At 48.9% G+C, this 22,406-nt stretch overlaps 1 protein-coding gene across 1 annotated transcript in view; it reads left to right on the top strand.

The window, feature by feature from the left end:
• Nucleotides 1-13,846: 13,846 nt before the first annotated feature.
• Nucleotides 13,847-22,406, top strand: part of CACNA1E (calcium voltage-gated channel subunit alpha1 E) — a 435,061-nt gene continuing 426,501 nt past the window's right edge. The window contains exon 1 of the mRNA XM_006754527.2: nt 13,847-14,256. The gene's annotated coding sequence lies outside the window, so the exon portion shown is untranslated. The remainder of the gene's footprint in view (nt 14,257-22,406) is intronic.

The raw sequence follows: 22,406 nt of genomic DNA, 5'->3' as shown, positions 1-22,406 counted from the left end.
CAGTCATGTTGAGAGCTGGGTTCCATTTCTTAAACAATTTATCTACCCAGCAGTGTCTAGCATAGGACATGCTATTAAAGTAGAGTTGAGTTGAGCTGGAAACGAGGAAACAATTTTGACAGCTCAGAGCTCTGGGTTTGCCCCAGAAAGAAATCTCTGCAAATTTCACAGTAGGTGGTCTTGAAACTATGCTGAAACACACCAAGAAGGGAAGGCCAATCTTACCAACTCAGGGCTCCCAGAATGCAGGGCGGGATATTAGGACGTGAGCTTTAAAAGAAGGAAGTAAATACCTGTGTGTCTGGAGATTTCAACTTAAGTCCAGGAGCTTAAAGCCAAGATGAGAATGATCAAGAAAGTAAATATGGCTATTTCAACAGCTTAGCGATTTAATCTGTTAAAGCTTGGGGCATGATCCTGACACTTTAATTGAAATTAAAATTTAACACCAATAAAATAAGGACACAGCACTGGATAAGAGCAGTACTGACTCTCACCTTTACACTGAATGTCAACTTGACTTTTTTTCCCCCCTCAAAAGGCTCTGTAAGCCCAAGGAATTTTCTGAGCAGGATGTCTTCAGATCAGCACCTGTAGTTACATTATTCTCATTCTAGCCACAAGCGGGTTTTGAACGGTCTGCACCCATCAGTTTGCTTTCTGACCCACCAGGATATACTCTTGAAATTGTTTTGCCAGGACTGCTTGTGGCTTTGCTTTACACCCTGCGCTTTTTCTCCTGATCCAGCTTGTGAATAAACCTCGTTGCTTTCTGTTTCCTCTTAATTTCCTGCAGTTATTGTCCACACTGCCCATAGGCTTAAGGCGTCCTGTCTTTGATGCTTACCCAATTCTACTCACTCACGTTACCCATGCGATAACCAAGGCCCAGAATACCATGGCCCGTTTTCCAATGCCACTCAGTGGTTTGATGGCAAAGCTGAGATTCTGAGTCTTCACTAGCAGTTCAGTAGGCTTTGACCTACTTGGCGCTGTCCACACTTACTGCCAACGCGAAGGAACCATAATAGTGTGACCCTTCCGTGTCATGCTTCTCTTCTGTCTACAGGCTGAGCAATGTTCCGTTGTGTGTGTGCACCACAGGTTCTCTATCCATTCATAACTGGGAGGATTTTGAGCAAGGGCGTAACTGATCTGTAATTAGAACAGTCTCTCTGGGGGGTCAGCGTGGTTTTAGAAAGAAGTGGAGGGGACAGAGTGGCAGCAAGGAGCCGAGGGAGGGCCTGGTGCATCCGTCCAGGCAGGACGATGGTGGCCGGGCCTCAGGCATGGCCGTGGGTTTGGATTCCAGAGACATTCAAGCAGTGGAACTGGTTGATTTGATAAAGTTGACAAGATATTTGTTTCAACTTTAGAAAACTGGGTTGGGGAGATGGCGGGGGGCGGGGGGCGCGGGTCGGGGGGCTCAGGCCTTTATGCCCTGGCTGGGTAGCCCATTCTTCCCCCCAAAAAAACAATTTAAAAAATGTAAAACGCTGATCAATGTAATACTGATTTGATTAGAAGGCTAGCCCCTAAGATGAGCCTCCCGCCAACATGGAATTGAGCTCTATTTTTGGACGGGAATACTTATTACGATTTCCCATGGCCTGGATACAATGTACCAACACTGTCCTCCTTCCTTTGTTATGACTTTGTGCTCACTAAGCAGCCTCTGATGACTAATTTGGTTTTGCTGCTATGCTGATAGCAAGGAGGAGGTATGTGGTTGCAGAATTTGAGTCCATTACTCCAGGCCCCAGAAAGGACAACCCCCTGTATAAAGTAACAAACTGGCATTCCAGTTTTTCAGCTCCTGGAAACTTGGGTTTATGTGACTTTCCCCCTGAGACTGCTTAATTGCGAGGGAACTAACACAACTGAGTTCCTGAGGCCGCCCAGCTGAGGTCCGACTCTGAATGGAGAGGCCCGGGCTGAGCCGAGACTGCCCCGCGGGGCCTTTCTTAGACGGCCGCCGGCCTCCCTCTTGGTTATTTATGAAGATTTCTTAAACGGCAACATCTCCAAATAGTCACAGCCTTCGGAAGAATCACTGAATTGATGTTTTCGGTTTGGAACATCCCATTTTATGCTGAGCTAAGAGTCTTTTGCAGGCGGGGTTTGGTATTAATAAGGCCTGGTGACAAGGTCAGAGAGAGAACAGACTAAGAGCCTCCCTCCTCCCCCCGCCCCCTGCCCCAGACCGTCCTAGAGAACTGTGAGACAGAGGGGATGCTTGGATTTAATTCAGGATAAGGTGGATTTTTAAAAAAATCCTGGAGTCAGTGAGATTCTTATATTTTTACCACTTTTTCAGAAATTGCATTTTCACCCACATTTAGGATAAACAATAAATGGGCCTGTACCTATACTTCCAACTACTGCCACAATAACACTCTCTCATAAGCCACCCCAAAATTCAGAGGCTTAAAACAGTAATCATGCCCTAGCCAGTTTGGCACAGTGGATAGAGCGTCGGCCTGCGGACTCAAGGGTCCCGGGTTCGATTCCAGTCAAGTACATGTACCTTGGTTGTGGGCACATCCCCATTGGGGAGTGTGAAGGAGGGAGCTGGTCGGTGTTTCTCTCTCATCGATGTTTCTAATTCTCTATCCCTCTCCTTTCCTCTCTGTAAAAACTCAATAAAATATATTTTTTAAAAAATGTTGGAATTCTTATGTGATGGATATGGAACATTTTCTCAAGGAGCAGAAAGTCAGCTGGAGGGCTTTGTTTTAGGTTCCAGTGGCTGGGCTAGCTCTGTGTCACGTGTCACTCCTGTTCCTCCTGCACCAGGGGCCAATCAGGGCAGGTTCTCTTGATTCATGGTGATGTGTGTGTGTGTGTGTGTGTGTGTGTGTGTGAGAGAGAGAGAGAGAGAGAGAGAGAGAGAATGCATAATGAATGTATATGGGTGCTGGGCTTGGTCACCAGATCTTTAGAGAGACCTGGGGGCATGGGTAGGTGCAGAGATAACTTTCAAGCCCTACTATTGACCCTGGTGGGAAGGCCTCCATGTCTCAATAGCCTCACAGCATTTTATTTGCAGAATTAAATACATTTGGCCGATCTAGAAGGTTGCTCACTTTTTGGAAATTGGCTCATTATTACTTACAAAAAGGCACGAGAAATAGAAAGATTCGGATCAGGGGAAGTAAAGATTAGGGTAATTTGGAGGCTGGTGAGAACGTGGGTCTCTTTTCTCACTTTTTATTAAGTGAATTACATAACAGAGCCAACGGATTCAAGCGGGCGGATTCTAGATCAGCAAAGCCAGCCAAGTGACACCGAAGCCCCAAACTGGTGCTTTCTGGCATTCGCAGAGCTTGTCTGGGAAAGATGAGAGATAAAGACTTGATGGAACGATGCCCAAACCTTCCTATTAAGAGGATTGAGTTATTAATACATTTTCTGGAAAGAAAAAGCTAACGAGTGACTCAGAAACTACCAATTTTTAGTGGACAAGAAGCTAGATTCACCCGTCAAAATATTTGTGTTTTCCTTTTTATTCTCCCCCAAAATAGCGCTTCAAAAATATGCCACAGCCATCGATACCTCAGCACAGTAGAGAAGCAAGGCGGTGTTTGTCTTGTACATTAGCAACCGGGGAGGTCCTCCCTTGCATGAGGGTTTTGTGTCTTTATTGTTTCCTCTTTTCCTCCTCTCTCTCTTGCCCCCACCTCCATGGACTAGGAAAGCCATCGAGTCTAAATTGCCATCTTTGCATGTCACCACATTCTAAGAGTGTCTGCCTGGAAGGCAGGGTTGGCACATGCTGGGGGACAGGGCACCCATTGACTGACAGCTGCACCTGCTGTCAGACCGGCTCCGGGGAGGCCCACACTCTGGGCCCGGGGAGAGAACAGTTTAAACTCTTCCTCTGATGGCTCATTCGCTCTTTACTCAAGGATCCCGGGCCTTGATGACTTGGGTACCGCTGGGCTCTCTGAGTAGACACACTGCCACTTCCGGCATCCCCTGAGGATGGGGAACTAACGTTGCTCCTCTGGCTTTGGGCTTTCCTTAGGCAGACACGGGCCATGGAAGTCTGGCTGGAGTCTCAAGAACTGCGTGTAGGTCTGGGTTTTCTCCAGGGTTCCCGAGGGCAACAGAGGCTGGAGATGCTGCAGAGCAGAGCCAGCAGCAATCACATCACAGGCCCCCAAGGTGGACACGTGACTGGGTGGCCTCTGGTCCAGGTGGTGGAAAGTGGGGGTTGTGGGGGGGGACGACATTTGGTGAGTGTCCCTGAGGCTGAGGCAGAGGCTTCTGGGAGCACTGCCTGCTGTTTCCAGGACCCTGCGGCCACCATCTGTCCCGATCAATGGAAATGAATTCCTGCTTGTGCCGTTCCGATGTCATTAGGTTAAATTCTGGCTCCCTCTCCTCTGGTTCCAAACATCCCACAGGGGCAGAGTAGAGGCTGAATCAGATCAGTTTTCCTTGGAGCGGAGACCTGAGGGGTGAAGGGGGTGGCTTCCTTCAAAGATCTGTTGGGATGACGTGTTCACAGGGATGTCTCCAGTGGCTTATGGGGGAGGAGTGAGAGTTCTGTGGAGAGGAGTTCACAGACTGATGGTCTTGAAAAATTATGATTACTTTTCTAAAGTAATCAGCGATCTAAGGATTTAAATTTGCAGCCTTCTCTGAAAGGTAGCAAGGCGATTGTTAGGCCTCTGTAATTTCAGTGCCACGAGGGTGCGTGGTAAGCTTCCTTACCCATTTCCTTGTCTTCAGCCAGGACCAACCCAGATAGCTGACTCAGTCCCATGGTTTTGTTTTGTTTTTAAACTCCAATTTTAAAAATTGCTTGGCGTCCTGGCTGGTGTGGTTAAGTGGTTAGAGTGTTGGTCCCCACACCAAAGGTCAAGGGTTTAATTCCCAGTCAAGGACATGTACTTGGGTTACAGGTTTGACCTCTGGCCCTGGTCGGGCTCATATGGGAGGCAACCAGTCGATGTGTTTTTCTCACATTTATGTTTTTTCTCTCTTTCCTCTTTCTCTGTCTCCCCATCTCTCCTCCCTTCCACCTTCTCTAAAAATCAATGGAAAGAATATCCTCCCATGAGGATTAACAACAACAAAAATTGCTTGGCTGTCTTGGTAATAATATTTATTGAATATTTTCTAAGTTCCAGGCATTGTTAGAAGCACAGTGGAACCTTGGTTCTCAAACTTAATTCATTCTGTTGGAGAAGCGATTTGTTCGAAAATAGAATCATTTTTCACCCCAATTAGAAATAATATAAATTGAATTAATCTGTTCTAGACCCCCAAATGATTCTGTTTTAACTTTTCTCAGTTGCCTATGATTATTGTGTCATGAGCACTTTCACACTCTTAGCAGCATCAGCACTCTTGATAGCTTCTGTATGTTTTAAAATTGTGCTAATCATTGATGTAGCCATGCCATATCTGGTAGCCAGATCGGACAGGCAAACACCTCTACACATTGCACTTATTTCTTTTCTAAGCTCCACTGTTGCTCTCACAACTTTCCTTTGCTACTATCACTAACTTTCTTAGGACCCATGGTGACTTACTGTATGTATTTAATAAAAATAAGCAGGAACAAAACCAAAAAGCAATAACACGAAAATATTCACAGCACGATTTCCTGAGATGTGATCGACGCTAGGTTTAGCGGTAAACTGACTTATGCCCGTGCATTCTCTCTTTGTTTGTCACCCAGGGGATGTGTGACTGATCATACAGGTACCAGCATGAAAGGGTTGTGTGGCTGAGAACTGAAGTTTTGTTCGACCACTGAGACATTTTCCTTGAACGACTTGGTCAAGAACTGAATTATTCAAGAGCAGTGGCTCTCAACTTTCCTAATGCCACGACCCTTTAATACAGTTCCTCATGTTGTGGTGACCCCATATTTCATTGTTACAAATTGAACATAATTAAAGCATAGTGATTAATCACAAAAACAATATGTACTTATATATGTGTTTTCCGATGGTCTTAGGCGACCCCTGTGAAAGGGTCGTTCGACCCCCAAAGGGGTCGCAGCCCACAGGTTGAGAACCGCTGTTCAAGAGGGAAGATGGTTGAGAACTGAGGTTTGAGTACAATTGATAGGCGTTAATTGCCCTAGGAGAAAGGTGTTGTTATCCACATTATGTAGATGAGGAAACTGAGACACAGAGAGGTTAATAACTTGCCCAGGCTCCCGTGTTATTTACTCAGTGGCTGAGCAGGCGGTGCACCCCGGGCGGTCTGACTCCAGAGCCCACCCTCCGTTTTTCACTGTCTCATTTCAGTGCACCTCCTACAGTTTGGTCTCAGGCTGTAGTAGTCAGTGTGGTAACAAAGTACTCGGACTGGGTGGCTTCAACAATGACAATTTATCTTTTCACAGTTCCAGGCTGGAAATCTGAGATCCAGGTGATGGCTGGGTCGTTTCCTCCTGAGGCCTCTCTCCGTGGCTGATGGATGGCCATCTTCTTCCTCCGTCTGTGCATGGTCTTCGCTCTGTGTGGCTGCGTCCTAGTCTCCTTTTATAGGGACGCCTGTCTGGTTGGATTGGGGCTCACCCCAATGGCTCCTTTAATCTTAATTACCTCCTCAGAGGCCCTGTCTCCAAATCCAGTCAAATTCTGAGGCGCTGGGGGCTAGGACTTCAGTTTGTGAATTTTGGAAGGGCACACACCACCCGGGGAGAATGTGGGTCTCACTGTGGCTCATAATGATTAAATTGCCTCTTGTTCTGCTCCTCTGTGTGGGGGATAGTCACACCCCTGCTGTTTGCCTTCCAGCTCTTCTTTTTCAATTGGCTAATTACCGACATTGTTCTTTTCTCCATGGGTGTGTTTCCCTTCGAGTTCTGCTTTGTAAGTTGTTGGATCAAAATTGAAAGCATACTCTATTAATTTACATCTGATTTTTCTCTTTCCTCCTACTGATTCCTAGATATTGCTCATTCTGGGTTGGAGGAGGACATGTAGAGTAGAGATGGAGGATGTGAAAGAATATATGAGTTTGGATATTTGGAAAATAATTCTGGTTTCTCTCCTCACTTACCATCCAGGTGCCCCCAGAGCACCTGAGTTGAGTCCTTGTCCTATACCACGCGCCAGAGCGTTTCTGCTCTTCTGGTACATGGACAACATCTGGGGCTCCCAGAAACTAAGAGCCATAGACACATAAGATGCTGAGGGGGAGGGAAGCTAAGAGCCCTGCTCCAGGCCTCCAGGCTGGCTCAGGGCTGAACTCAGTTGGGACTCTAGGCTCCCATTAACCACCCAGTACAGCACCTGAGCCCGGCCATTCTGCTCACTGGTGAAGTGAAATTATTTCCTTTCTTTACTCCTTTCAGTCATCGAAGTCTGAAGAAGAGGCTGGCCCTTGCTTTCCCATAGGCTCTGAGGTCTGTCTGTCTTGTTAGACTCCTTGGAGGAAATGAGACATTAGCAGTGAAGGCGACTGAAATATTTATTGGACAAGCCAAGCTGGACAGTTTCTCATATGTACAGATGGGACTGTGTCCGAGGCTAACACTATCCCAAGAAATTATTTTGCTCCAAATTGATGTAAGATAACCAATTAGAGAGGCCTCCTGGGAAGTAGGGGGTGCTGTTGAAGCCCGGTGCCCATTCCCCTGGTTGGTGCCAACCTGGGTCTTTCGATTTTTATTCTCCTAGAGCCGTGGTTCTCAACCTTCCTAGTGCTGCGGCCCTTAAATATACTTCCTCATGTTGTGGTGACGCCCAGCCATAAAATTATTTTCGTTGCTACTTCATCACTGTAATTTTGGTACTGTTATGAATCGTAATGTAAATATCTGATATGCAGGATGTATTTTCATTGTTACAAATTGAACATAATTAAAACATAATAATTCATCACAAAAACAATATGTAATTATATGAGTGTTTTCCGATGGTCTTAGGCGACCCCTGTGAAAGGGTCATTCCACCCCCAAAGGGGTCGCGACCCACAGGTTGAGAACCACTGTCCAAGAGCTTCCTATGAATTAGTGATATAATCTTCTTCACTCCTGGGATGATGGTCTTTCTTGCATAGAGGAGAAAGGGTGGGTCTGTATGATCTTGGCTGCTGTTAGACCCTCATTAGTCTGAGCCTCTTCCAAAGCCACTGGAATGTTGGAGTCAGAGTTTTCAATACCCTTCTCCAAGGTAAAGCCAGAGCCCTCGGCAGGTTCAACTCCATTACCGTGTACTTGACTTGAAACTGTAACTAAACACTGATGGGGGTAAAATGCAGACAGAGCAAGCCCGTGAGCCTATGAGCGTGCAGGAGTGAGCGAGCTGCATCTGTTGAATGGTGAACCCCAAGAGTTCAGTTACCCCAGATCCCTCCACAGAAGGTAACCATGGAAACCTCATAATCCAAAGCATCACCAGTCTCCAAGCAAAACACACACACACACACACACACACACACACACACGTGCACACATGTCCCAGGAAGGCAGTGTGTGTGTGTGTGTGTGTGCCGTGTCTCACTTATTGTGTATGTGGCGTGTAATGCCCTGACAGTCTGTGTGTGTGTATGAAATGAAATTGGCATGGGCGTTCGCTGCCATGGGCATTCTGGTTCTGCTCTAGGAGTGGTGAAAGAGCGTGGGTTTGTCCTAATGTTTGGGTGCTGCACTCGGAACTGCTTAGAGCATGTGGGAGAGGACGAGTCTTTTCCTGTAGGAGAGGGTGATGTGGTGGCATGGTTTGGGCATCCAGCAAGGTTTTTAGCTGACTTGTTTTCCATTTCAGGTTTCTATTGTACAAAAGGACCTGTTGTGTTTTTGGGTTTTTTTCACCAGCTGGGAGGTACTATTCCCCTGGGATGGGAAAACTCAGCATGGAACACCTTAAGCTTCTCGAACAATATAGTGTGGATGCAAATTCAAGTTTGGGTGTCATTTTACAGAGCAGTGTCTTTTTTCCAGGGTATATGCTGGTCTCCATTTCAGGTTTCTATTGTACAAAAGGACCTGTTGTGTTTTTGGGTTTTTTTCACCAGCTGGGAGGTACTATTCCCCTGGGATGGGAAAACTCAGCATGGAACACCTTAAGCTTCTCGAACAATATAGTGTGGATGCAAATTCAAGTTTGGGTGTCATTTTACAGAGCAGTGTCTTTTTTTCAGGGTATATGCTGGTCTTTCTCTCTCTCTCTCTCTCTCTCTCTCTCTCTCTCTCATCTCTCTCTCCTTTTCTCCCTCTCCCTCTCTCCCCTCTAGCTTTCTGCTTTAAATCTTTCCCTTCTTCTGAAGCTTGGTCAGCCTGCCCATGGCTTGAGGGTTATGAGAATGTGGCCCTTGGGGAGAGGGTGGTGGGGACAGCTCATGGGAGTCTGCTGATGAAATGTGACATTAGGTCTATGTGTAACATCAGGAAGATTGAGTCACTTGGCAGATCTTTGAGGGTAAGGCAGCTCCATCTGGATTAGGGATTATTTGGCGGGGGGGTGCTATGTGCAGGCTGGGGCTGCAGGGAGACATGCCTGGGTTCCTGAGTCATGAACGTGGACTGTGCACCCTGCAAAGTCTGACCTGTACTGGAGGCTGTCCCAACCTCAGGGGAGCTCAGTGCACACAGCGGCTGTGTGTTCATCAGCTGCCCCTGCCCCTTTATGTAACATGAATGGAAGAGAATTCATTAGGGAGCATTGGGAAGAAACCCTTGTCTTCCAAATTCTTGCCTTTCATTCACATTTACAGCCAACGCTTCTAGAATGGATAGGTCTTGTTGGTCCATCAAAAGATGGCGATCAAAACACTATTTTCTTTGTTTAAAGCAGCTGCTTCCTGGATGACAGAATCCACATTGCTGGCTCCCAGCAGGGGCCAGAGTCACTGCCCACGTGTTCCCTGGCCCTGGGCTGACGGCCCCTGTGCCTCTGGCCTCCATCAGCTTTCCTGATGGCCCTGCTCCTAGAAGACAGTCAGCCTGAACGGCTGCAAGTTACTTGGTGTGAGGCACCTGCTGGAAGCTGACACCTTGGCGGGAACACCCATTGCTGCCTTTTGAGTTTGCCCACAGGGTCCCAGGGCAACCCCAGGGATGGGCTGATGGGAGCCACCACTTGGCACGATCCACTGTCCCCTTTCCTGGTGGAGCCCATTCTCAGTCCCCCAGGAGCTCTTTCCATTCTGGAGTGTCCCGCCAACATGTCTGAAGTGGTCCCTTGATCTTGGTGCACTGCATTATCACGACAGTTTGGGAGGCGCTCTCTCCCCATCTAGGGTGGTCCAGGGGCGGCTGAGGCTCAGGTGGGCTTTTGTCCGGCTTCCTCATGCTGTGTGCGTTCCCGGGAGTGCCCTGAGTCTTTAACAAGCAGTGGTTCAGAAATCTGTGGTTCAAGGCAATTTACCCTTTCATAAGTGCCTCCCAAATGACAGCCACTGGGAACACAGCAACGGAGAAGGCACAGTTTTTGCTCTTAGTGAACTCACTCACCAGGTGAGGTAGCGACAATACAGTGAGGTAGGCACAGTAGGGGCCGTCAGGGCACTGGGAGCAGATAGGGCGGCAGCAGGAAGGCTTCTTAGAGCAACTGATGTCTGGTCTGTAACCTGAAGGATGAAGGGATTAGCCAGGTGAAGGGAGGTGACGGCACACTTTCCGGCTAGGAGGAATGGAATGTTTATTTAAAAAACAGCTGCTTTCCAGGTGAAATCTTATGGCAGATTATATTCATGAAAGTGAAAAAATGAGAGAGAGAGAAAGAGAGAGAGAGAGAGAGAGAGAGAGAGAGAGAAAGGGGTACATATGGAGAAACACAGGAACTAACAAAGAGGCAGAGAGAGGTAGAGACAGAGACAGCTAGACAGAGACAGGCCCACACAATCATGGATCGTTAGAGCTGGAAGAACCATGGTGAACACCCACAAGCCTCCCCTGTTACAGACAAGGAAACTGAGGCAAAAAAGGCACCTTCCAGCCAGGAAGGTATTTAGTTGGAAAGCTGAGTCAGCTCTCCTGCCGTCCAGTAGGACTGAGAGAGGAAGCGACAGAGAGGGATGAGATGGGGGAAGAGGGAAGTCAGAGGAGGATGAGAGGTAGGGAGAGGCGTGTAGCTGAGATGTGCTGGCATCGATTGTCACACCCTGCGGAACGAACGAAAGCAGGAAAGTTGAGATGAAATCTCAGCTGGGTCTCTCTCTTTTCCTTTCTCCTTCACCTTCCTCTTTCTCTCCCTCTCTTTCCCCTTCCAACCACATCCTACGTAACAACTAGAAGTCAGGCAACCGGTTTCCATGGCTACTAAATGGCATTCAAGTAGGCTGAATTATTAAACCCAAGGGCTTTTCTTTGAAGCCAGGGCCCCAGAATGAAGTCCCGTGAGGGGGCGCGGCAGGGGGCACCGGTCTGCACCAGGGCTGTCCACGGTGCTCCCTTGTTGGTCCGGCTCAAGAGAGGAGAGCGTGTCTGGAGCCCTGAGCCTTTCCCCCACGATGTGTATAGAAGAGGCCGAGGAGTGGGGAGGGCAGGCATCTGCTGGGGTGAAGAGGTGGAGGGAGCCAGGCCAGGCGTGCTGAACCAGAGCCCTGTATCCCAGCCTACCTCCTGCCTCCTCTGCCTGGAGCAAAAGGCGCTGGGCAGCAGCCACAACTCATCCAAGTGGGACAAGAACCAAAACCAGTATTTTTGTTATGGCTGAAAGGACACCATTTGTTCTAATTAGTTGTTACTTGTAACCAGAGAGGCAGACAATAAAGTGGCAGGTGGGTCTGAGAGCTCATTGTACTTGGACATCTCGGGTGGTTGATGCCTTCCTGGGTAGGTCAAGGCCATCTGTCCTGGAACCATCGGTTGGCGGGCATGACCCTCTCTCAGGAGTATGAATGGGCCTAGAAGTCCTGTGTGTGGGCACAATTGTTGTTTGTTTTGATGATGGAGGAGGGTGAGCATGGATGCTCTTCTCTTCAGGAGATTCCAAGCCAGGAAAACCACCAGCCTTCTGGTACCCCAGCTCCTTAAACTTTTTTCATTGCAAAAAGAAACCCAAATATTGTAGTGCGAATGCTCCTGCTTGCGGGCTGATGGAAAAGGGGCCCAGTGGCTTGTGACGGCGCCATGTCTGTGTGTCCATATGTTGGGGTGGGTGGGGGCATGAAGAGTCCATTCTGGGGTTAACGGAGTCGCCCCCCTTCCCGGTAGATTCTGCAGGTGATTTCCTAAAGTGGGGAAATTTCTCCCCACCCCCTTTGTGCTGCTTGTTCCTTGAGGGGAGGGGTTCTGGTTCCCGGGATTCCCTAGGATTGACCTTCCTGTAGGCAGGGCCCAGGTTGCCACAGGGAGTCCCATTGCTTTCTGATGCTTGAACTGGAAAAGAAAAAATCTTAATAAGGGAAACCGGGTCTGCAAGGCTTCCACACATCTGTCCGCCTCTGAACAACTGATACCTGGCCCTGATTCTTTTTTCTAATGCCCAGATGGAGCCGTTTTTAATGTCAGGGCTAAAGGCCTGGCTTTCCAAAAGTCTAATTCAGAGAGACCTACATTCACCTCATTTCAGGGTTGGTGATCATTCTCAGCACCTACCTGGGTCGGAGGTGGAAGTGCTGGGTCCTCACAGACTGACCCTCCCAACCAGACCCTCTGGGGGTGAATGGGAACCAGCCAAGGAGGCTGCACAGCCCTTGGTCTTGGCTTCCCTCCCTTCATCCCAGATGAAGGGGAAGGGGAGAGGAGCCCTGGGTCTTGTGGCTGCTTAGTTCCCTTCAGCACATGTTCTCTGACACGTGCCGGGCGGGGGCGGTGGGTGCACAGGGTACAGGCTTGACTAGAATCCCTGCTTCCAGCCACAGGGAGCTTGCTGCTGAGTAAGAAAGTCTGACTGTCCTCATTCAATTCTGGCAAACCTCAGAGTAAGCCTCCAGAGGACTTGCCCCATCTGTGCCAAGGCCCCATGGAACAAGAACTGCCAGGGATGCCCTAGCTGGTTTGGCTCAGTGGATAGAGCCTCGGCCTGCGGACTGAAGGGTCCTGGGTTTGATTCTGGTCAAGGGTACATGCCCGGGTTGTGGGTGTGATCCCCTATAGGGGGCATGCAGGCGGCAGCCGATCAATGATTCTCTCTCATCATTGATGTTTCTATCTCTTCCTCTCCCTTCCTCTCTGAAATCAATAAAAATATATTTTTTTTAAAAAAGAACTGTCAGGGAGAGAAGTCCCCACCTGGCACCCCTTTTCTCTTTTTCCTCCCCCTCCCCTGCTTCTTCCTTTGTTTCTCTTCTTTATCCTTGAGGGAAAGATGTGCCAAGAATCAGAGGAATGGTGGGAGAGAGGACACTCTAAGGGATTCTGATCTAGAAAGCTTTGGAGATGCCAGTCTGACTGCTTTTTAGGCTATTTTATTATTTTTGTGCTCTTTAACTGTCCCCCCTCCCCCTCCCCTGCCTGGGAACAGGGTATCCTTATGAGTCCTCAGAGGGCCCCTGGTGACTCTCAGAGAGCCCCTCTGTCCCTCTAGAGAGGCAGCAAAGGCATTCCGCCTCTGTGGGTGGGCTCCCTATCTTTGGGCGGTGTCTGGCTCTTCCCTCTCTCTTAACTGGATGCTGAAAGCTCCCTCTCTCAACTGGACGCTTGAAATCCCCAACCCACACCTGTTTCTATTTAGATGTAATCATGCTCTTCCCGCCATGGTCCTCCTGCCTACCAGGCAAGCGCCAGGACCCCGCAGCAGGTGAGGTCCACGAGCAGGACCTGGGCACCCACTCCTGCCCACAAACACGGACAGTGTTTTCGGGTGGAAATGGCCTGTGCAAGTTTGAGGCCGCAGAACTTTTGCACTGAAGCCCTGACTTAAATTTCTAGCCCCAGGCTGTTTACTACACAGAGCCCCGCCCTCCCGCAATTCTACTCGCGGGTGCTGCCCGCGCCTGGACAGCTCTCCCCTCTTCCTTCCTCGGTTTGGATACAGCTCATTCCGTAACTGCCCGCTCTCCCCACCTCCCCGCCGTGTGCCCCTCTGGGGGCCATGTGGTGCCAGTTCTCTTTGGAATTGTCAGAAATTTCCTTTCCACTCTGTGGGCAGGAGACGGGTTTCTTAAAAAAAAAGGTCTCCCTTCTCTTTATTTTCTGTGTCACTCCCTTACCTCCACCTGCCTTCCCGCCCCCTGCTTTCTTTTGATCGCTCCTTCTCCTCCAATTCAGTCTCGCCCGTCCCCTCGCCCCGCTGCCCTCCCCCCACGTGTTTGCTCTTTTAAAATAATTCAAGGATGTCTCGGGAATACTAGCACACTCCTCATTCAGCCGAGCGCGGGACTCTGCATTAATTCAAGGTAAGCCCGGGTTTGGGGTTTTGCTGCGGAGGAAACGGTGGTCTGCGCCCGGCACCGGCTGTCTGGGGGCTGCGCTGCCCTCCCCGGGCCGCCCGTTCCCCGGTGCTACCTGTTGGGGAGGCATGGACCGCGGAGAATCCTAGTTGGCCCGAACCTTCTCCAAGGCGCTTCTTCTTCCCCACGCGCTACCCTTTCCTTTGCAACTTCGGTGGCAATTTCCCGGGCGTGGGAAAGCTCCGCGCCGGTGGGGTTTTTGGGTGTGAGCGGTGTGCCCCTTGCTGGGCGCCCAGGGCTGGCATCTCGTTTGTGGTCGTGCGTTGGCTCAGCCCGCAGGGAGGGAGGCTTGTGCCACCCGGAGCGCAGCCAGGCTGGGAGCAGGTGCCACCGCAGGTCTCCGGGAGCCTGGGGCCTCTCGCCCCAGTCCAGTCCGGGGCCCCGGGAAGTTTTGTGGGGAGACCACTCCAGGGTAAGGCTCGCTTCCAGCGAAGTTTGTGTGAAGGAAGCTGCGTGCGCCCTTGGAGGCGTCCCGGGATTGGTAGACTGGGTGTCCCTGCCGCCGCGGATGGGCGAGCAGCGAGTGGACCCCATCATGGGAGAAGGCTGGGAATTCAGGCGGAGGAAGGGGGATGCGGCGAAGCCAGACTCCCTAGTGACTTGCTTTCCACGCAGTCCGGTCCCCCTGCGCGAGAAAAAGCCCCAAGCCCTCTGTGCGTCTTTGCCTTGTGCTCCTTCCTGCCCAGGAGAGGATGATGGGAGTCTCCATCCGCATCCCCCTGAGATGGAGGCTTCCTCCTTGCTCTGGGGAGTGAGGGGCAGTTTAGCCACTTCCTCAAGCCAGGATGTCCTCCCTCTCCTTGGGCTGTGGCTCTGGCTGCTCAGAGCAGGTGGTTCAGGCCGAGCCTGTGGGTGGGTGGATGACCGACATCTGGGGCTTTTAATGATTCACATGCTCTTCCTTTGGAGGCCATGGTGTTGGAACATTGATTCTTACCTACGGTGGGGGCCTAGAGCAGCGCCATGTCAAAGAGGCATTGCCATTAGAGGACAGGAGTCAGTTCGGCTTAGCACAGTGAAGTGTTACTGTGGAACTAAAGGATGTCTCCAGTGCTTAAATCTGTCTTGGCTGACATCAGAGCCAGAGAAAAGGGGCTGTCGTTACCGGGCCCGGGAGCTAGGATGGATACCGTGGGGGAAACTTCCCATTGACAGTTTCCAGAGAAATTACTAATGGAAAATATAAGACTTTACCTTTGGCAAGTATGTGGGTCTTGTAGATTGTGCAGCCGCCCCTAGAGCCTAGAAGATGACCTTTCCATGTTTGAGTCCATCCTACTGTCTCTCACATACTCCGTCTCTGGCCAGCTAAGATGTTCTTACCACTTTGGAGTTTGGGTAATCATGTAATTTATTGTCCAAGCCAGGACGCTGCTGAGAGTGGACAGAGACATTAATAATAATTACACATGGACAATAGAGACTGTCCAGACGGATAGGGACAGAGGATTAAACTGAGAGTGACTACGAGGTGAGTGGTGGGACCGCTGGAGAGGCAGCATCTGATGCTTCCACATCATCTGTATCCTGCATCTTCCCTCCTGGCATGGTTCTTCCTGACTCAGATCTCGGATGGACTTTATTTCAGTTCCCTCTGAGAACCCAGCTCTGAATGCAAACTTCTTTCCTTTGACAAAAATCCCGTCCCCAGGATGGAACTTCCTGCTCTGACTACAGGGATTACAAATAGAGAGTGATTTACATGGAGCTCTTTCTATCTCTCTGTCTGCTTCTTTGTGGTATTTATGAGTCTGGGGCTCCCAGGAGACGGTGTGTCTGCCAGGAATTGTGAGTGTTGTGTTGGTGGCTGCATGATGTACAGTGACCCTCAAGTCACACGGTTGAGCTGTTGGATCACTGTTGTCAGATCTCCTGGGCTCTCCTGAGGCTGGGGGTGGGGAATATCTTGTTGAAGAAGCATCCGGGCGGCAGGGAAATGCCCAGCTTTTACTTCCTGGCTTGTGAGAGGGAGTGATGAGGATTCTGAGAGGATGTGTCAGTCACAGCTCCATCCCCCTGGGAGCCCATGGCTCTGCCAGACAGCCAAGTCCCTGCAGAGCCTCAGAAAGTTTAGCTACCGCTTATTGAGTGCTTATTGTTTTTCAGCCAGCGTGCCAACCCGTTTCTAGACTTTACCATAATGAATCCTATCCAACCCTATTAAGTAGCTATCTTCATTTTACAGGTAAGGAAACTGCAGCTCAGAAACATTAAGTAACGTGCCCAAGTGCACCCAGACAGTAGGGGCAGAGCTGGAATTCAAACCCAAAGCTGGCTGACCCTCCCTGCAATAGGGCCTCTTTGTGTTGAGGTTGATGTGGTCAGTGTTTGGCTCACAGATGTAGTCCCACCTGTTTGGGGTGCTGGGATGATGGATGATTCCAGAGTCGGGAGAGAGGGAGTTGGGCAGTCCACGCGGCCATCCTGCCTGGACCTTGCTTCATGCTGCCCCTGTCCTTTCTGTCAATGTTGCCCTTTCTTGGTGTCTGAAGTGTGTGCCCCTCCTCCCTGCCCTGCTGTCTGCACCATCACTGGAGGGGTCTCTCCACTCCACTGTGCTCAGTTGCCTGGGTGATGGGATTGTCTCAGGAAAGGCAGAGCCTGTCACCACCTGGTTTGTGCCTTAGTCATTGAAGCCTGTCTCTGTAAGGGCCACAGCTGAGTGACTCCAGTTTTCTCAAAGGCTGACCAGGGTCTAGATTTGGAGAGAGCCTCCCCACCCCTTGGTTTGCCCAGAAGTAATTCTATAGATGATCAAGGGGACTTGACCACACCCAGCTGACAGTACCGTGGTTAGATTCCCCAAAGCCTCTCTCTGTCATGAAGGCAAAAAGAGAGCCTTAAATGGGTCATTCTAGACATTGTTTCCATCTGTTCGTCATTCCTACTTACCCTGTAGCCCCATCATCAGCCAGGCCAAGAACAACATTGGGGGAGAGAAGGTATTAACAACGGTGGGCGGGGTAGAGAAAAGAGCATTGGCCTGGGAGACTTGACTTCTAGCCCTGACGCAGCCCCATGAAGTAGCCATGTGACCCTTGGACAAGCCCCTGACCTCGTTGGGTCTCATCTTGCCTGGAAGTGAAGGCTGGGCAGATGCTCTGCAGGTGTTGCCCAGTTCCAACAATCTAAGAAGCCACAGTTTGGTGGGGGGCGGGGGTTCCCACTCTGTGATCTGCAAATCCTAGGCAGAGCTGCTCCCCTCTCCCAGTGGGGGGTAGGGGAGCAGATGGGGCTGATGGGTAGGCATAGATGGAGGGGGCCTGCAAGACCCATCCTGGGGAGGAGCAGTGACTGCTCCAGGTCTCCTGTGGGCAGGCCTCAGCCCAGTTCTGGTCTGGAGAAGTGGGGCTGTTTATCGGGCCAGGGGAGAGCCTTTTCTCCTGTCTGCCCCGTGTTACCTTGCATCCCCAATAAGTTGTTGTCACCTTGCATCCCGAATAAGTGATAGAGAATTGGAAGGGCAGGAAACAGCACTCTACTAACCAACATCTATAATAGGCCCAGCTACAGCGCTCGTGGAGGGGAAGGGGCGGGCGGTAGAACAGTGGGAGAACGTGTGTCCTGGTGGTACTTACAGTGTGTTGGGGAGCATGCACCTAGGCCATTGGACAAAGTATACATGTGACAAACTATAAAGCTGTTTGGAACGAAAAGTCCCATTACAAAACCCATTTGTGATAGTACAGACTTGACTGTGGGTAAATCTTGACTGGCAGAAGCAAAGATGTGTGGTACCCTTTCACTGTGACCTGGAAAACTTGTGTTAGGGGTGTAGCCCTCATTTCTGACACGAGGATTCTGAAGGGTGCTGGTGTCTGCTGCACGTGCGTGGACTTGGGGTACTTGCAATAAATGAGATTCAAGGACAGAATATGGTGGTATTCTGGAATCACCGAGCCTTTATAAAAGTACATTTTATAAAATACACAGTTGGGAAAAATATTTCCCCCTATAAGTGCAAGTCTGGGATTGGGGTTAAGAGAGAAGACTCCAGATGCTGAATAGGGTTAGTGGTGGCAGCAGCAGCAGCAACAGCTGACTGGGTGTTGGGGAGGGCGCAGAGCTGGGAGCACCAGCAGGAAGGTGTGATGCTGTCTTGGTTACAGGCCAGACACTGCGGCCTGGGGCAGGGCAGCACCCTGTGGCTTTTTATAACCTGGGTTTATAACCTGGGGATTTCTAACCTGGGTAGCAACATCTAGGGCCACACTGATGGGCACGCCTTTTAACGATGGAAATGCCAGTGTAGTTGCAAAAATGCAACTTGAGGTCAAAGTAGCTCGCTATGTTTTCTGTACTACAGATGAGTCTGGTTTATGCTTCTCATATGTATCTTTTGGGGCATCCCCACTTTCTCACGAACAGATGTGTACACAGCCTTTTGCTAGGAGGAATGGGGAAATAAAGATGAAAATGACATGGTTTTCAGATGGAAATGACATGGTTTTCACTCTCAAATAAATGGTTTCTATTTCTAAGTACAGTGCTTTGAAGAAGTCTTCATTTCTTTTACCATTGGCATGATGGACCTGGTCTTGCTCTAGTCTTTACTGCCCACAGACCACGGGCAAGTCAGTTAACTCCCTGGCCTCCGCTACATTATCGATCCGCGGGCCTAGGACCCATCTTTCAGAGAAGGTGCCTTGGTCCACTGGTCTCTTGAAGTCCTCTCATAGAGCAATGCCATTCTATGATTTTATCTCACAAAAACCCCTCAATTTTTTGTTTCATTTACTGAATAGGAATTTTATTCTTTGTTCTTAATTTAAAAAGAATACTTTATATTTCTTCCTCTTAAAAAAGTATATGTAATCTCTCTTGACTTATTTGGTCCTTGGTTGATGTTTTCTTGAGTGTGATGATCCTACATACAAGCAGATTTTCATGCCTTTTTTAAGGGAAGGGATTTGTAATGACCGGTGGACACATACCTGCTCCTCTTTTTGTTGGATCTCAGGCTCGGGGTTAATGAGTTGAGAGTCCTGGGAACTAGCCAACCAGCCTCAGAACCTGGTGCTGGCTTAGAGTGGCCCCCAGGTTGGGTGTAAAGGAAAGAACTGGGCTGGGGGCAAAGCCCGAGCTGTGAGCCTCAGCTCTGCCACTCAGTGGAAGAATCGCAGCCTCTCCCTGTGTCCTGCTCCTCCTCTCCCACCGTCCCTCCACCCTCCTTCCTTCTGTAGGTGTATCCTGCGTGCCCGTTCTGGGCCAGGCACGATTTGGATCCTGGGAATACAGCAGTGAATAAAACAGACAAGTTTCCTACTTTTATATTGAATTTCAGGAAGAGTGAGACAATAAATAAACAAGTAAATTTGTAGAAAAAAATCAGACAGTGATAAATGTCACTCAGAATATTAATCTAGGGTGACGTGGCACTGGCTGGGAATGTCAGGCAAGGCTTCCGAGGAGGTAATATCTCAGCCAATCAGAATGGCAGAAATGAGATAGGATCCACATAACCAACTCTCCGTGGCCATTGTGAGGAATAAGTGCAGTTGTACATGAAAGTGTGTGGACTATAAAATAAGTGCCCCACATATTATATCTCATTAGGCAAAATTTCTCGAGAGGTAAGCATTTTGATTAATTAATAGTTGCAATCTCAGTACCTAGCATGGTAGTAAATGTGGGTTAAAAATTATGTATTATATAATTGGGAGTTTAGAAGGATTTTTAAGAAATAAAAGAAACCCAAATGTCTATCAATAGATGAATGGATAAAAAGCTGTGGTACATAAAATGAAATATTACTCAGCCATAAAAAAGAACAAAATCTTACTATCTGCGACAGCATGGATGGACCTAGAGGGTATTATGCTAAGTGAAATAAGCCAATCAGAGAGAAGTACCATGATTTCACTTATATGTGGAATCTAAAGAACATTGTAAACAAACAAGCAAGACAGAGACAGACTCATAGGTACAGGAAGCAGCCTGATGCTAGCCAGAGGGTGGGGGTGGGGTAGAGGACTGTGTGGAAGAGGGTAAGGGTTTAAGAAGTACAGATTGGTAGTGACAAAATAGTTATGAGGATGTGAAGTACAGAAAAAGGAGTCTAGTCAGTTATACTGTGATGTATGGTGCCAGGTGGGAACTGGCAGTATCATATACTTTGTAAATCATATGATTGTCTAACCACCATACTGTACACTTGAAACCCATACAAAGTAATTCTGAATGTAAACGGTCAAAAAAAAATATAAGGAAGAAAGAAAATAAGATGATGTCTGTGACTCACCTTTGTTCCTTCCACTCTTGCCACTATTGGGCTTTCCTGATGATTTGTATCCGTGTCTTGGGAGAGTAGAAAAATTCCTTGGACATCACCAGGGCAGAGAGGGATGGAGAAGGGTGGACAATTCTGAGGGAGTAGACTTCCCAAGGAAGCTCCAAATTGCTTTTCGGGCTTTTCAAGGTCTTCTTAACCCAGAGAAGAGGCTAACTTACCTGAAATTGGTAGGCGATGCCACAGGCTCCCTCTCGCCCTCCACAACTGGGAAGAAGGTTTCATTTCCCACGTTCCTGCACCCTCTGGGTCCCTGCCTTGCTCCAGCTTTGCTGCCCTCTCCCACTTCTCTCCAGGCCTGGGCCTGGCTCATCAGGTGCCCAGGAGACCTCAGTCCATTCTGCTGGCTGTTGGCTGTGACTTTGTAGACCTGCTCCCCTCCCTGCCACCCTCTCTGAGGGTTGAGTCAATGCAGCCCACCTACTGAATCCAGTGAGTCATGGCTTTTCAAACTCGCAGGTGTGAATCACTCAATGTGTAGCCCTTGAGATGTCTTGGGTGACAGCTGAGAGAGAAGACTATGTGCCTGTCCCTGTCCTTCACCTTCCCATTGCTTTGTCCTGCTTCCTGCACTTGGCGCCTAGAGCTATGACCCCACAGCCCTTCTCTAGGGTCACAAGACTAGTTGGAGGTACATGGAATAGGTATTCACTCACATGGTGGGGTCCTTTAGGGGAATGTCCTGTCCCAAAAGGTGGTTCCTGGACCAACAGCAGGATCATCGTCTTAGATATCCTGAATCAGAAATGGGCTGGCCAAACCCTCCAAGGTTTAGAACCATCGAGAGAGGCATAGATGAAAACATGTGCCAGAAACTTGGTATTTCTAACACCTCTTTGAGATATAGGAATTGTTACTCCTGTTTTTTTAAATATTATTTTTATTTTTCAATTACATTTGACGCATATATTATATATATATATATACATACATACAATGGGATATGACTTGGCCATAAAAAGAATGAAATCTTGCCATCTGCAAAAAACTTGGATGGACCTAGAGGGTACTGTGCTGAGTGAAAAAAGTCAGACAGAGAAAGACAAATGCCGTACGATTTCACTTAAGTGTGGAATCTGAAAAACAAAATAAACAAGCAGATCAGAAACAGACTTACATATACAGAGAACTTTTTGACGGTTGCCAGATAGGGAAGGGGGGAGTGGGTGAAAAAGGTGATGGGATTAAGAAGTACACATTGTTATTCTTGTTTTATACAAACAAACAAAGGCCTCCAGAATTCAAGATCACAGTAGGTGGTGGAGCCAGGATTTGACTCAAGTCTTGGCTTCAAAGCCCTACTGTGAGGTTTAGACCCCAAAGAAAATTCAGATATTTCTGGACGCATCTGTTACCAACCATGAGCACCTTAGTGCTAATTGCTTTCTTGGTCATTTACAATAGACTTTTGAGCAGACTGTGGGAGCAGCCCAGATGGAGCGGTATCTTATGGCATCTTGGCCATCTTTCCTCTGGTTAGCTCTGGCGGGGCTCCTCCTCCAGATGGGAACTGAGCGACTGATCCTTAAACGTAGGTGCTTCCTGGTCCCAGCCCTGGCCCCTTGCACTTCTTATGCTACACACTCTCCCAAGGGATTTCTTCCCTTCCCTTTGCTTCGGCCATCCTCCACCTGCTGATGACTTCCACGTTTGTTTCCCAACCCAGGATTCTTTTTTGAGTTTCAGAATTTCTCTCCAACTGACTACTGGACATTTCTATCCCAGCACTTCCTAGTACCTCCAACTTGCCTTGCTCCACACTGAACCCATCATCACTTACCCAATTTTGTCCTCTTCTCATAGAGCC

Source organism: Myotis davidii, unplaced genomic scaffold (genome assembly GCF_000327345.1).
Source record: "Myotis davidii unplaced genomic scaffold, ASM32734v1 scaffold591, whole genome shotgun sequence".
Taxonomy (NCBI): Eukaryota; Metazoa; Chordata; class Mammalia; order Chiroptera; family Vespertilionidae; genus Myotis; species Myotis davidii.
Note: the sequence above shows the minus strand (reverse complement) of the source record. Positions and strands in the feature narration are given on the sequence as shown.